At 34.9% G+C, this 13,634-nt stretch overlaps 2 long non-coding RNA genes across 2 annotated transcripts; one reads left to right on the forward strand and one right to left on the reverse strand.

Annotated features, from left to right (window-relative positions):
• Positions 1-6,594: 6,594 nt before the first annotated feature.
• LOC142234086 (uncharacterized) lies at positions 6,595-12,524 on the forward strand. Its single transcript, XR_012721558.1, has 2 exons — positions 6,595-7,082; positions 12,028-12,524. It is a non-coding gene; the product is annotated as an uncharacterized LOC142234086 (long non-coding RNA).
• On the reverse strand, positions 8,829-12,206 carry LOC142234087 (uncharacterized). The gene is made up of 2 exons (XR_012721559.1): positions 12,094-12,206; positions 8,829-9,456 (listed from the first exon to the last, which is right to left on the reverse strand). It is a non-coding gene; the product is annotated as an uncharacterized LOC142234087 (long non-coding RNA).
• Positions 12,525-13,634: the final 1,110 nt, after the last annotated feature.

Consider the following 13,634-nt stretch of genomic DNA (forward strand, 5'->3'; position numbering starts at 1 on the left):
CATCTAAATCCCATACCCTATGGTATGAAAACAGAAAAAATCCATCTATCAACACAGCAAGACAATGTCAAGAACAAACCAGAAATGCAAAAACAAAAATGTGAAATTCAACGCCACTCTACTGCAAGTGATCAATGATCACCATCACCAATCAATGAACCACTGGTCTTTCAATGCAGATCCCATATTCTGAAGAACATGGCTAACATTAGCAGCTATCGATAGTTACAACGACAGCAGTAAGAAAAAAAATCTCAACAAAATAAGCAAATATTGTTTTTTTACAGCTCAATATACTTAGACAATATTTTCCCCAGGTTTTTTCTTCATTCAATAGAATGCGCAAGCGTTCGCTGTGTTTTTTTTTTTTTACAAATGTCAAACGTGTATATTGAAAAAAAAAAAAAAAGCATGACAGCACTCGACTGTTATGATCGCATTGAAGTTGGAAAAATCTCAGTATCAATAGAAACTTTGGATTCCATTGGAATGGGTATACGCTCCATGTGAGAACCCAGACATGTTGAAGCTTTTTACCCAGTGGAGGTTATACCGAAAAAAAGCAATAAACGCTGACCTTCATTTTTTCTGAAGCTCTTTTTTGCAATTTGCAACCCACGGTTTTCCTATTGAATTTAGAAAAAAAAAAAAAAACAGACACAGATTGCAATTTACAGTGGTCACCACTCGGGGTATCATGTTTAACAAGCTGAACTTCTACTCTTAGTCAGGCGGCACAGTGGCTCGAAGCGTTGAGTCATCGATTATGACTGTTTACTTATTGATTCATTCAAGCTCCTAAGACCTTAAGTGTAGCAAAAAGGAATTCATTATTTTTCCTATAAATTTCCTTATCCGTTAGATGGCTTTAGAAAGATGACGTTTTGTACTCATAACAACTTTTGATTGGAACAATATCGACCCATTTATGAACCGGTTGGTCAAGAAGCATGGTAAGCAGTAATGTGGGTGGCCAGAATAGGATAGGATACTGGGTGAGCGGAAGCACATCTTCACCCCCCGTAAATATAGATGGCTGCACGGCGTTGTCCAACAGTCCTTCGTTTCTATTTTGTTGTCCGTCCAGTGTACATATCTGCACTGAAAAAAAGCATGCCCGGTTCCAAAGATTTTGTCTTTACTTTAAAAATTTTTGTATTGATTCCGAGCCAAAGAAGCGGAGAATACAAGTAGGGATACTTTTAACACACAATTCTCTTTTAAATTTGGGTTTTGTGTACTTGCTTCTAGGAAGCAAATTTTAATTTTTCGCTTTTTCAGCTTTTTTCTTCATATGCTATCAAAGTCCTTTAAAAAGGAGTTAACGACATCTTTATTTTCCAAATTAAGACTTGACTTCCAGTAGAAATTATGATCTGTTTCAAGTAATAAACGTCTTTAAAATGAAGTGTTGAAAAATATGTCCTATATTTGAACGATTTTTTGCTTTGTATTTGCTTTCATTAAATGTAAAGATTTTTTCTGAGTTATTAAAGTCAAGTTGACCTTAGCCCAAACATTTTTTCTTTCATGTTATGATACCCATTTTTAAGTGAAATCACTTAATTATAAGGATAATACGACTTCATTGAAAAGTTTATTGACTTTTGGACAAGGAAAAAACTTTATGGTAGAGAATTGCGTCTTCCGTGCTAAGCAAAAATTGCATTCGTATTTTAAAGACATGAAATCTTTGACTTCACGACAATATTTTTTTCAGTGTGTATACTGCCCAGCCAATCTAGGAATGAAGACCAGGAAGATTTTGCTAAGTGTTTGGAGAGCTTTGAAGGCAGTTTTCTACTGTAAGCTTCACTCGAATTGATCCTATTCTATATTTACTGTCCGAATACGCAGAGAAAAAATATAACCAAGACCAAAATATTACTTTTTTTCAAGGGAACATTTATGTCGCAAGAATTTTGATTTCTCGCCAAACATATACATGTTGACCGACATCAGATCTGGACAATGTTAAACCACACACATGGATAGTGACGCGATAGAAACTCCGACTTCAAGCTATTACCATTTCTTCGTATCCATTATGTAGAAGTCTAGTAGGTATCGGGACTTTTGTTGAATGCATCTGCGATTGGTTAAAGGAACAAAGCCCTGAAGAAACGCCATTCACTATTCAGAATGCCCGATCTTGTCTTATCAAAATGAACATCTAAAGGAGGTTAGGAATGGGGACATCCTGTCAGTCAGTCAGTCAGCCTAACTTGGACTATTCAGTCCTTTGTGATACCATAATGGTGAACATCTCTCTTATTACTGAGTGCTGCCTGACTCCATTGTTAGCTCAATGACAAGAGACCTCCTTTTAATAGATGGGTTCGAACGGCGTTTCACACTACGGAGAAACAACTTGGAGAAGCATTAATACACCAAGCGGGATTAAATCAATTTTTTTTGATTTCAGTCGAATCTTGTATTGAACCCATGACACTTTTTATGCTAGGCGGCCATGCTAACCATTGCACCAAGGAGCAGAACAGGACAGTTCTGACCAGGATTCAAGAAGATACTGTTGGGGGGCGGTGAACAATTACAAAGACAAGATGTTCTTAATGTTCGTCAACTGCTCATAACAGCGTGGCCTCTCCACGGTTAACTTGGATGGACTTGGTCCTCAAAAGATCATAAAGGTTCAGCCCCTTGATTCCTAGTTATCTGGTGGATATTATTATGGCCAACTAGAAACAGAAGAGAATATTAAGTAAAATATTGAGTTTTTCCTGAAATATTGAAAATACTTTTCCAAGTAGATTGGAGACAAATGTTAACTAACTTATGGCGTTATTTTAACAGACATACCATTCATCTAAGACAAGGTTAGGTTAGGTGGCAGCCCGATGTATCGGGCTCACTTAGACTATTCAGTCCATTGTGATACCACGTTGGTGAACTTCTCTCTTATGACTGAGTACTGCCCGATTCCATGTTAAGCTCAATGACAAGGGACCTCCTTTTTATAGCCGAGTCCGAACGGCGTTCCACTTAGAGAAGTTTTGAAACCCTCAGAAATGTCACCAGCATTACTGAGGTGGGATAATCCACCGCTGAAAAACTTTTTGGTGTTCGGTCGAAGCAGGAATCGAACCCACGACCTTGCAAGGCGGGAATTCTAACCATTGCACCACGGTGGCTCCCTATTCCTCTAAGACAAATTAACCAGCTGACGTCCACAGTAGATCGCTCAGCTGTCTTTGTATTAAGAAAAATAACAAATTCAATAGAATATCTCAAGATGCAGGTTGAACCTCATAAGATTTTCTTGTTATTGTCTCGTATTTATTAACTGCTGCTGTGTGACATGGCAAGCTGGCTTTAAATCTAGACAGCTTACATAAGTGAGAACAATTTGAACAGGTCTTAAGACTCAACTCTATAAACAATCAATTCCATGGAGATATCGATAGTGTGAATATGGGCCTCCAGACAGCTGCTGATGGGGCTGGGTACTCAAACATTGACCGAAAAGCGGCAAAACGCGCCTAATAAAATTTAAAGACAATGCTTGGACTTATTGCATTCTCAAACGGTCAATTTTCTCGCCATCAACTGGAATTGTGAGATATGGTGTGTAACGACATTTAGCGCCATAAATTTTGACACTCTATGGTCAAGCGATTGCAACTTAATTGAAATTATTTGCAAAATAGAAACCCAATCACAAAAAAGGAAAACACCATAATAAAATGAAAACAAATGAACGATAAACATTAAAATCACATAGACAACTAATAATGGCGCAAAGTTAAGTCAGGGTCGTGGATGGGGAAGGAAAGTATTGTGTAAATAATACGTTTTCATATATTTGTGGTTTGCAATAAAAAGGTTTCCGCTCTTCTCGAAAAGTTTATAAAAGAATTTCCTTCTACAAAAAAAATCTTTCTGACATTTGGATTATTTCAGACCAATTTTAGATATAGCTGTGTAGTATCAACTGATTCTAAAAATATGGCCATAATTAACTAAAGAACTGTCGTTAACAGTGGATTATGAAATATGAATATGAAAAATTTTATATCTAACAAGTATATACGGCAGTAAGTTCGGCCAGGCCGAAGCTTAACTTCTACTGAAGAATGTCATCCACAATCGAATTATTTGGGTTGCGGGTTGCGGTAACACTTGCCGATAGCAAGGTATCTTAAAACTTCCTAACACCGTAATATATACCACATAGTCCATACGTGGTATATATTAAACTAAAAAAAGGCCGATTAAATACGTATATAAATAAGTTTAAAGTTTCTATAGAAATAAAATTTTGACAAAATAAAATTTTGACAACATTTTCTATAGAAGTAAAATTTTGACAAAATTTTCTATAGAAATAAAATTTTGACAAAATTTTCTATAGAAATAAAATTTTGACAAAATTTCTATAGAATTAAAATTTTCACAAAATTTTCTATAGAAATAAAATTTTGACAAATTTTCTGTAGAAATAAAATTTTGACAAAATTTTCTATAGAAATAAAATTTTGACAAAATTTTCTATAGAAATATAATTTTGACAAAATTTTCTATAGAAGTAAAATTTTGACAAAATTTTCTACAGAAATAACATTTTGACAATGTTTTCTATAAAATAAAATTTTGGTAGAATATTTTTGGCTCGAGTGGCAACCATGATTATGAACCGATATGGACCAATTTTTATGTGATTGGGGATCGGCTATATATATCTATAGACCGATATGGACCAATTTTGGCATGGTTATTAGCGGCCTTATACTAACACCACGTTGCAAATTTCAACCGGATCGGATAAATTTTGCTCCTCCAAGAGGCTCCGGAGATCAAATCTGGGGAACGGTTTATATGGGGGCTATATATAGGTATGGACCGATATGGACCAATTCTTGCGTGTTTGTTAGAGACCACATTCTAACACCATGTTCCAAATTTCAACCGGATCGGATGAATTTTGCTCCTCCAAGAGGCTCCGGAGGACAAATCTGGGGATCGATTTATATGGGAGCTATATATAATTATAGACCGATGTGGACCAATTTTTGCATGGTCATTAGAGAATAAATACCAACACCATCTACCAAATTTCAGCCGGATCGGATGGAAGTTGCTTCTCTTAGAGGCTCCGCAAGCCAAATCGGTGGATCGGTTTATATGGGGGCTACATATAATTATCGACCGATGTGGACCAATTTTTGCATGGTTGTTAGAGACCATATATTAACACCATGTACCAAATTTCAGCCGGATCGGATGAAATTTGGTTCTCTTAGAGGCTCCGCAAGCCAAATTTGGGGATCGGTTTATATGGGGGCTATACGTAAAAGTGGACCGATATCGACCAATTTTTGCATGGTTGTTAGAGACCATATACTAATGCCATGTACCAAATTTCAGCCGGATCGGATAAAATATGCTTCTCTTAGAGCAATCGCAAGCCAAATTTGGGGGTCCGTTTATATGGGGACCAACGGACGGACGGACGGACATGCTCAGATCGACTCAGAATTTCACCACGACCCAGAATATATATACTTTATGGGGTCTTAGAGCAATATTTCGATGTGTTACAAACGGAATGAAAAAGTTAATATATGGAGGGTATAAAAATATTATATCTAATAACTTCTGGAATGAGAAAGCTGACTGGGATAAAAATTGTGTATCGATTATCTAGCAAAGGGTAAAAAGATCTGTGTTATTATTGGGCCTATTTGTATTTGGTTTTTCTGCTCGAAGAAAAAGGTTTCTCCATACTTTGAAAAAAATATTGACCTAGGTTAGGTTACGTGCAGCCCGTTATTTCAGGCTTAGACCCATTGTGATGCCACTAAAGTGAATTTTTCTCTTACAACACACAAAAAAATTTTTTTCTGATTCAATCACGAAATTAATTGATCCAATTAATTTTTTAATTGAAATGTCTTCAATCACAGAAATGACAGTATCAATTAAAAAATTAATTGAAGGTCAATTAAAAAATTAATTGATCCAATTAAAAAATTAATTGATACTATTAATTTTAGTGATTGATTTTTGTTTCAATTAAAAAATTTGTTGATTCAATTAAATTTTTAATTGAATATTTTTTAAAACTCAATTAAAATTTTAATTGGAAAAATTTTCGTGAAATTTTTTTCTGTGAACTAAGTGCTGCCCGATTTCATGTTTAGCTCTATGACAAGGGACCTCCATTTTATAGCCGAGTCCGAACGGCATTTCACATAACGGTGAAAGCACTTAAAAATTTTTAGATGTTTGGTAGAAACTGGGGTTGAACCCATGAGCCTTTGTAGTCAAGACGGGCACGCTAACTATTGTACCACGGTTCGAACGATTATGTGACTAAGATATAGGCTAGAATATAAGCTAAGACTTAGTTGATGCGAAATATCCGAAGAAATACGGAAGGCACGGCTTCTACTGTGTGTTGTGAAATTTATTTACAATGAAGGCAGTAATAACCCCCATCGCCTTTACAGCAAATATGACGCCACTGGTGACATGCTATTGCAATGAGCACCTAATAAATTTCAACAAAATAAAATTTAAGATCTCTGTTAAAGTCTCATTGCAGTTTATCTCGCCATGAGTCTGGGTGTCATGAAGACAGTCATTGCCTAGCAGTTTTACATGGTGCTGGCATTGCTGTTTTAGGCACTGACGATACTTTTGGCGGTTGTTGCTGCAGCAGCGGCTGTGCTGCCAATGCTGCAACAATTTGCATAATTACATGCACTGCGTCAGGGGCAACATTCATGCATGCAGCTACAACTGGGAAGCACCAACGCAGTTCATTGCATTACAATCCAAGAAAGAAAGAAACCATCATCGATGAGCAGGAAGAAGCACCCGGCCACAGCAATGGAATGGAAAAAAACGTGCTAAACTCGCAATAGAGTTAAAACAATTTGTTTAAAGTCATCTTTAAGCAATTGTTTTATACTCTAATCTAAGATCTCCTTCGCTGCCACCACCACACCACCACCACCATCATCATCACTACAGCACTACTACCAAGAGGAAGTGAATTAACTTAGCGAAAACGTGGAGTAACAGGAAAGCCAAACATATAGGAACTGTGACTTAGTAAGGTATTTGGAAATCTAGTGGAATGCTGTAGAATTTGGAAATTTAAAAAATTGAGAAGTGCTGTGAAATTTTTGGTCGAATGCCGAATTTGTAAGAGAGAAAGAGAAAATGATACCCCATATAGAAAACCTGAAAGTTTAATTAACCATTGGGATTGTAGTCAGAATCAAAAAAGACTTTTAGATTTTCCAAATTTTTAAAATTTTAAAAGCCGACTTTTAGATATTTCGTCTTTTTCAAAATTTGGAAAAGCCACCGAATCGAGTTATTGTTTTTTTCTTTTAATTTTGAGAAATAAATATTTTATTTTTTTTTACAGCAGTTAAATCGGATAATTTTATTTATGAAATTCCCTTTAAATAATCTACACATATTCTGAGAGTTAACATAGAAATTTTGTATCACAATTCCCTTTAAATCCAATCTTGACTTTTCAACTTTTTCGCCAACAGCCAATTTTGGCCAAGGGTACAAGTTGATCGGTCAACTCAAGTTGATTTTCAAAAATATCCTTTCACTTCGACTTTTTTGACAAAATGTTGTTTAATCATTTAAATAAAATTTCATTAGTCGGCTTTTTATCCCTAATGGAAATTTGAATCATATAGAATTCGGGCAAATTAAAGGTTACCCATTGGGTGTGAAAACGACTTAAGCGAAGTGTTACCACCTGAGAGAGGTATGCTCGTGACACAAACCCCATTAGCATTCGTGAGTAAAAAATAAAAGTTCGGGAAAAAATATTTTTGGTCTCGGATAAAATAGGCTTGGTGCGATGAGCATCGAAGGCGGTGAACCTATTGGAAATGATCTAGTGCAAAACTCCAGTTTTTGCTTTGATATATGACAAAGGATGATAGATGGTTCCGACATAACACTGTGAGGTTCAATCGAAAATTGCGTGAAAAAATAAAATTTGAAACTTGCTTATCTTTAATCCAAAGATTCAATGTCTCAGTTTATTATTTATTGATTAATTACATTTACAATTAAATTATATACATAATTGTATGCTTTGACTGCTAGGGTCTTACGCATAAATTTATTTTTATATTAATCAAAAATAACTTATTTACTTTACGGAAAAATTTTCTTAGTTGAAATTCAGACGATTTTAAATGAGAGACTAAAATTTCAGTGGTTTTTATCTTATATTTATTGAGAAAGATTTTGAACAAAAATTACGAACTTGCTTTGAATTAAAATTGTTTATGTGAAAGATGGTTGTCTTCAATATTGTGTAAATTACGTGTCCCAAATTTTAGGTCAATATTGTTTCAGTACTGAAAAGCCTTATTGAGCGGTTTGCTTTATCAATAAGACGCACCGACTCACAAGTCAGTGAAATAACAGTTTTAACAGGGCTGCGAATTGATTCCGTACATATTGATTTGATCTGTCCACTACCTAGTATTTGATAGTTTAGAATCCTTAACGGGAAGAAATGTTTAATGAATGAAGAAGAGGTCGCTGAAATTGTTCATGTTCAGGTGGGGCGCTTTTCAATGGTCTTATTTTATATCCCTAATTTATGAAGATCAGGTAATAAATGCGATGATTCTGAGTTTATAGTGCGATGTCTAAAATCAATATTTTTTTGATTATGTGACAAATATTTATATATTTAAATATAATATATGTTTGGGGAATTATAAATAGATGAACTCTCTCTCTCTCTCTCTTTCTTTCAATAAACATCGTTTCTATATTTTTAATTGAAATTTCTATGAATATTAAATTTAATAATATTATTTTTCAAATATAGTTTATTCAAATATATACATATTATTTTGCATGTGTGTAATGCTCTTTCAGAAACATTATATACTTGCATCTGCAAGTATTTTGTTTTTGTCCGTTTATACCGGAAAATATTGTAAACATATGCATATAACCAATAGAACATGTTACATCTTCCTGTTCGCCTCTTTAGTGGTCATAAAAAAAATTCAGATATTTACGTATTAAAGTGACTAATTTCAGAGTGTCAACTAATTTTCTTATAACTTGCAGTTCTGTAAAACAAAGCAAAAAATTACCGGGTCTCTATGGACTTTTCGTACTTTGTTCGAGGTGACGATGACAACAACAACAACAGCCATGATTTCTCTCATGGTCAACTTGTTGTTCAGATTACATTATTGCCGGTTTGATTTTTTTTGTTTTTCCCATTTTCAAACACAGTATTGACGTTGAAAAAAATGTTCCATAGTTGCTTCTTGATCATGTCTCGTATTGATTGTGGTTTTATAGGAAAATACAGCAGCTTAGTTCAACATTTCATTTTCTGATCTTCTATTTATACAAGCATTTAGATGATACTTGGCTGAGTTAATTTGCTCCCACTCTGGTTAGAAATAGCATGCAAAAGCCACACTGAAAAAAAAGATTATTTAAATCCAAAGTTTTTTGTCAGCGAGGAACTATACCAAGGATATGTATAAGAGACAAATTAACTTTGAAATTTAGGTTTCGTGTACTTAAAAAACTATTTTAATCAAGGGATAGAATTGCTAGAAAAGCGTTGGACTAATTGTATTGAAGTTTCAGGAGATTATATAAAAATATTTTTGAAAAACTAACTATTCTCTTTCATTGATAGGCTATGAAGTTTCCGAACCGCCCTCGTAATACTAGGACACAAATCTTGATTTATTCATTTTTATAACCTCCACCATAGGATTGGGGCATATACCAACTTTTCCAATCCCCATTAACTTTATATATTCTGGGTCGTGATGACCGCTCGCCCCTACGTGGATATATTAAATCAAAAAAGATCGATCCAATACGTATATAATTCAGTTTGACAAAGTAGACATAAAATTTCGAAAAAAAATTTCTACAAAAATAAAATTTTAACAAAATTTTCTATAGAAATAAACTTTTGACAAAATTTTCTATAGAAATAAAATCTTGGTAGATTATTTTTGGCTTGAGTGGCAACCATGATTATGAACCGAATAAAATTTTAACAAAATTTTCTATAGAAATAAAATTTTGACAAAATTTTCTATAGATATAAAATTTTGACAATGATGAAAATTTTATTATGAACCGAATAAAATTTTAACAAAATTTTCTCTAGAAATAAAATTTTGACAAAATTTTCTATAGAAATAAAATTTGGCAAAATTTTCTATAGAAATAAAATTTTGACAAAATTTTCTATAGAAATAAAATTTTGGTAGATTATTTTTGGCTCTAGTGGCAACCATGATTATGAACCGATATGGACCAATTTTTTTGTGATTGCACCTATTTTGGTATGGTTGTTAGCGACCATATACTAACACCACGTTCCTAATTTGAACCGGATCGAATGAATTTTGCTCCTCCAAGAGGCTCCGGAGGTCAAATCTGGAGAACGTTTTATATGGGGGCTATATATAATTATGGACCGATATGGACCAATTCTGGCACGGTTGTTAAAGATCATATACTAACACCATGTTCCAAATTACAACCGGATTGGATGAAATTTGCTTCTCTTGGAGACTTCGCAAGCCAAATCTGGGGATCGGTTTATATGGGGGCTATATATAATTATGGACCGATGTAAAACAATTTTTGCATGGTTGTTAGATACCATATACCAACACCGTGTACCAAATTTCAGCCGCATCGGATGAAATTTACTTCTCTTTTAGGCTCCGCAAGCAAGCCGGTCGGTATAATTACCGACCGATGTGGACCAATTTTTGCATGGTTGTTAGAGACCATATACCAACACCACATACCAAATTTCAGCCGGATCGGATGAAATATGCTTCTGTTAGAGGCTCCACAAGCCAAATCTGAGGGTCCCTTTATGTGGGGGCTATACGTAAAAGTGGACCGATATGGCCCATTTTCAATACCATCCGACGTACATCGATAACAACTACTTGTGCCAAGTTTCAAGTCAATAGCTTGTTCCGTTCGGAAGTTAGCGTGATTTCAACAGACGGACGGACGGACGGACATGCTTAGATCGACTCAGAATTTCACCACGACCCAGAATATATATACTTTATGGGGTCTTAGAGCAATATTTCGATGTGTTACAAACGGAATGACAAAGTTTATATACCCCCATCCTATGATGGAGGTTATAAAAACAAATAAAGCAGGTAAGAGACAATTGCTGCAGCTCTAGTTCAAAATTCGTTTAAATATTTATTTTCTCTTAATAATGTTGCTTTATAAAAAAAAACTTCGTTTCGGAGGAGAGTATTTTTACTTTCTATCCATTGGGACGTGTAGCTCTTATTGTCATAAACGGACAATTATTTCTATAAATAACCGTCATACAGTCAAGCAGCTCTATTTATCGAACACATTGTTGGGACACACATGATGCTGTAAATAAACTTTATTTAAGGAAAACGACCTACTTTAGTAGGCCTATTTCTTACCATCAATGTTCCAAACAAAACTCTTGAAAACGCAAAAATATATAATATTACATATATTCCAAAAATTGTCTCAAGAGTTCGATAGGATCTGCGGAATATCGTATTACTATATTCATTTTTTACCACGAAACCTCAAAATGTGACATAAACACAGAAAAGAACAGTGCTTGATGTAAACGAAATAGATTGCGATTTTGGAATAGAATCTGTTTTTTATTGTAAAAATGAAAATTTTGTAACAAAAAATGCTTTTTGGTAATAAATGTTTGAACTTTTCGAAGTAATTAAAATAAAAATGTAAAAAAAGAACAATGTTTGCGATACCCGTTTTTCAAACTTTGTTTTTTTTTTTTGCGTGTAGTTAGAAGTGTAGAGGTATGTATCTGGCATGTTTCAGCAACGACTCAATTAATAAAGTTCCTCAATCTTGTTCAACCTTGAAAAGCTCGAATAATAATTATAATATAATATATAATTCAAAAATGAGATATTCTATTTTTTACCTTACCATACAAATTAATTAAATTCTTTGCTATAACATTTCTTTCAGTGTCTTCAACTCACTGCTATCACTTTAGAGATTATAACAATATAAGCTAAGCTGACAAAGACTCACGCCGCAACTTAGAGGATGGATGCGATTTTGATGCTGAAACCCATAGTGGCTGGGCAGAACAGCTAGGCAGCTAACCACAAACCGCAACTAAATTTTAACCGAACCAAGTATGGGGAGGGAACCGACACTGAAGCGACTATTCAGCGTAGGGAATATAGTGATGAGATGGCGCTGTTCAATAATCGTGACTTGATGGTGCATGTTGTGCTCTTTGCAAATACTTATCGACAATAAATAATTAACGTAAAAACGCTTTTTCCTCATTCTCAACCTCCTCCCAAACTCCTCTCATCATCTGGTATGGCCATTGAAATTGCTCCTGGCCAATTTTTTTGGACTTTTGTGCTAGCTATCATTGTGTTATTGTTTTTCTACGCCTTGTAATTTATTCATAAATGAAATATGTTGCCAATAAATCGATAAATTCTCTAGCTATGGGAAGAAATTTCCCCCCTCCCGCCACAATCATGAAATGAAATCCAGTCAAACTGGCCAAGAATCCCCGTAACATTAAGAGCGAGTGACCACACCAATAGGGGATGTAAATGAACATTTATTGAAATGACTTAGATAGTGCCAGGGGTCAAGCATCCAACCAGTTTGGGGGCTGCTTCCAGAGCTATCACTAGGAAAAATTTTATTAAACCAACAGATAATATCGCCCACACATACCAACACACACACACGCTCACCAATGGAGTATAGTCCACCCTACTCATTGGATGTAGCATACCATCATTGCCAATATGGACTAGGACTTGGACACATCCAAATGAATTTGGATGTTTTGGGATTCAATGATATCGCAAACTTAGAATTCTTCTTATCTGCATTCCTTACTCCCACTTGGTAAAGGAATTTTCCTGAACTTCCAAGTAATTAATGACCCCCGCAATAGTGGAGGCGAAGTATTTGGCCCACATAGCTCTCTTCTAAAATAGAAGGTTTGACTTCAAGTTAATTTCACTGATTAACGCTTTGAACTTTGATTTATTTCTGTTGATTATTCTATCGGTACTTGGTAAGGTCTAGGGCTTGTTTTCAGTGGAGGAGTGGGCTAAGCATATGTTGACGTTTGAATTTTCCCTGATTACGTAGCGGAACGCAGAAATTATTTACTTGTATTAGAGGTCATATCTTATCTGGGCAACCATAGCTCTTCACTTTACTTCACGGTTAATGTTGATATGACTTGACTGACTATTTTGGCTAAAGTCCTGGCAGGATGATTGTGGCTATGCTTACAATTAATTATGAATTTTTATGTTTCAGTATCGTTTTGGCCTGTGGGTTATTTATTGTGCCATAGGCACACGTTTACCTCCACCCACCTTTATCCTGATCATCCACTGGGGTGTTTCTGTCTATGACTGGGAATAACTGACATTCCTGTGAACATATCGCCCATGCATGATTATTATCCTTCTCCATGGCATGTGGATTGCAAACCTTGAGCCTCATAAATTTTACGCCCCATTAGCCTACAACAATAAAATAATTAAACAGCGATTGCTAGTCTCTACACTGAAGGTTTCATTATC

Source organism: Haematobia irritans, chromosome 4, assembly GCF_050003625.1.
Source record: "Haematobia irritans isolate KBUSLIRL chromosome 4, ASM5000362v1, whole genome shotgun sequence".
NCBI classification, from domain to species: Eukaryota; Metazoa; Arthropoda; class Insecta; order Diptera; family Muscidae; genus Haematobia; species Haematobia irritans.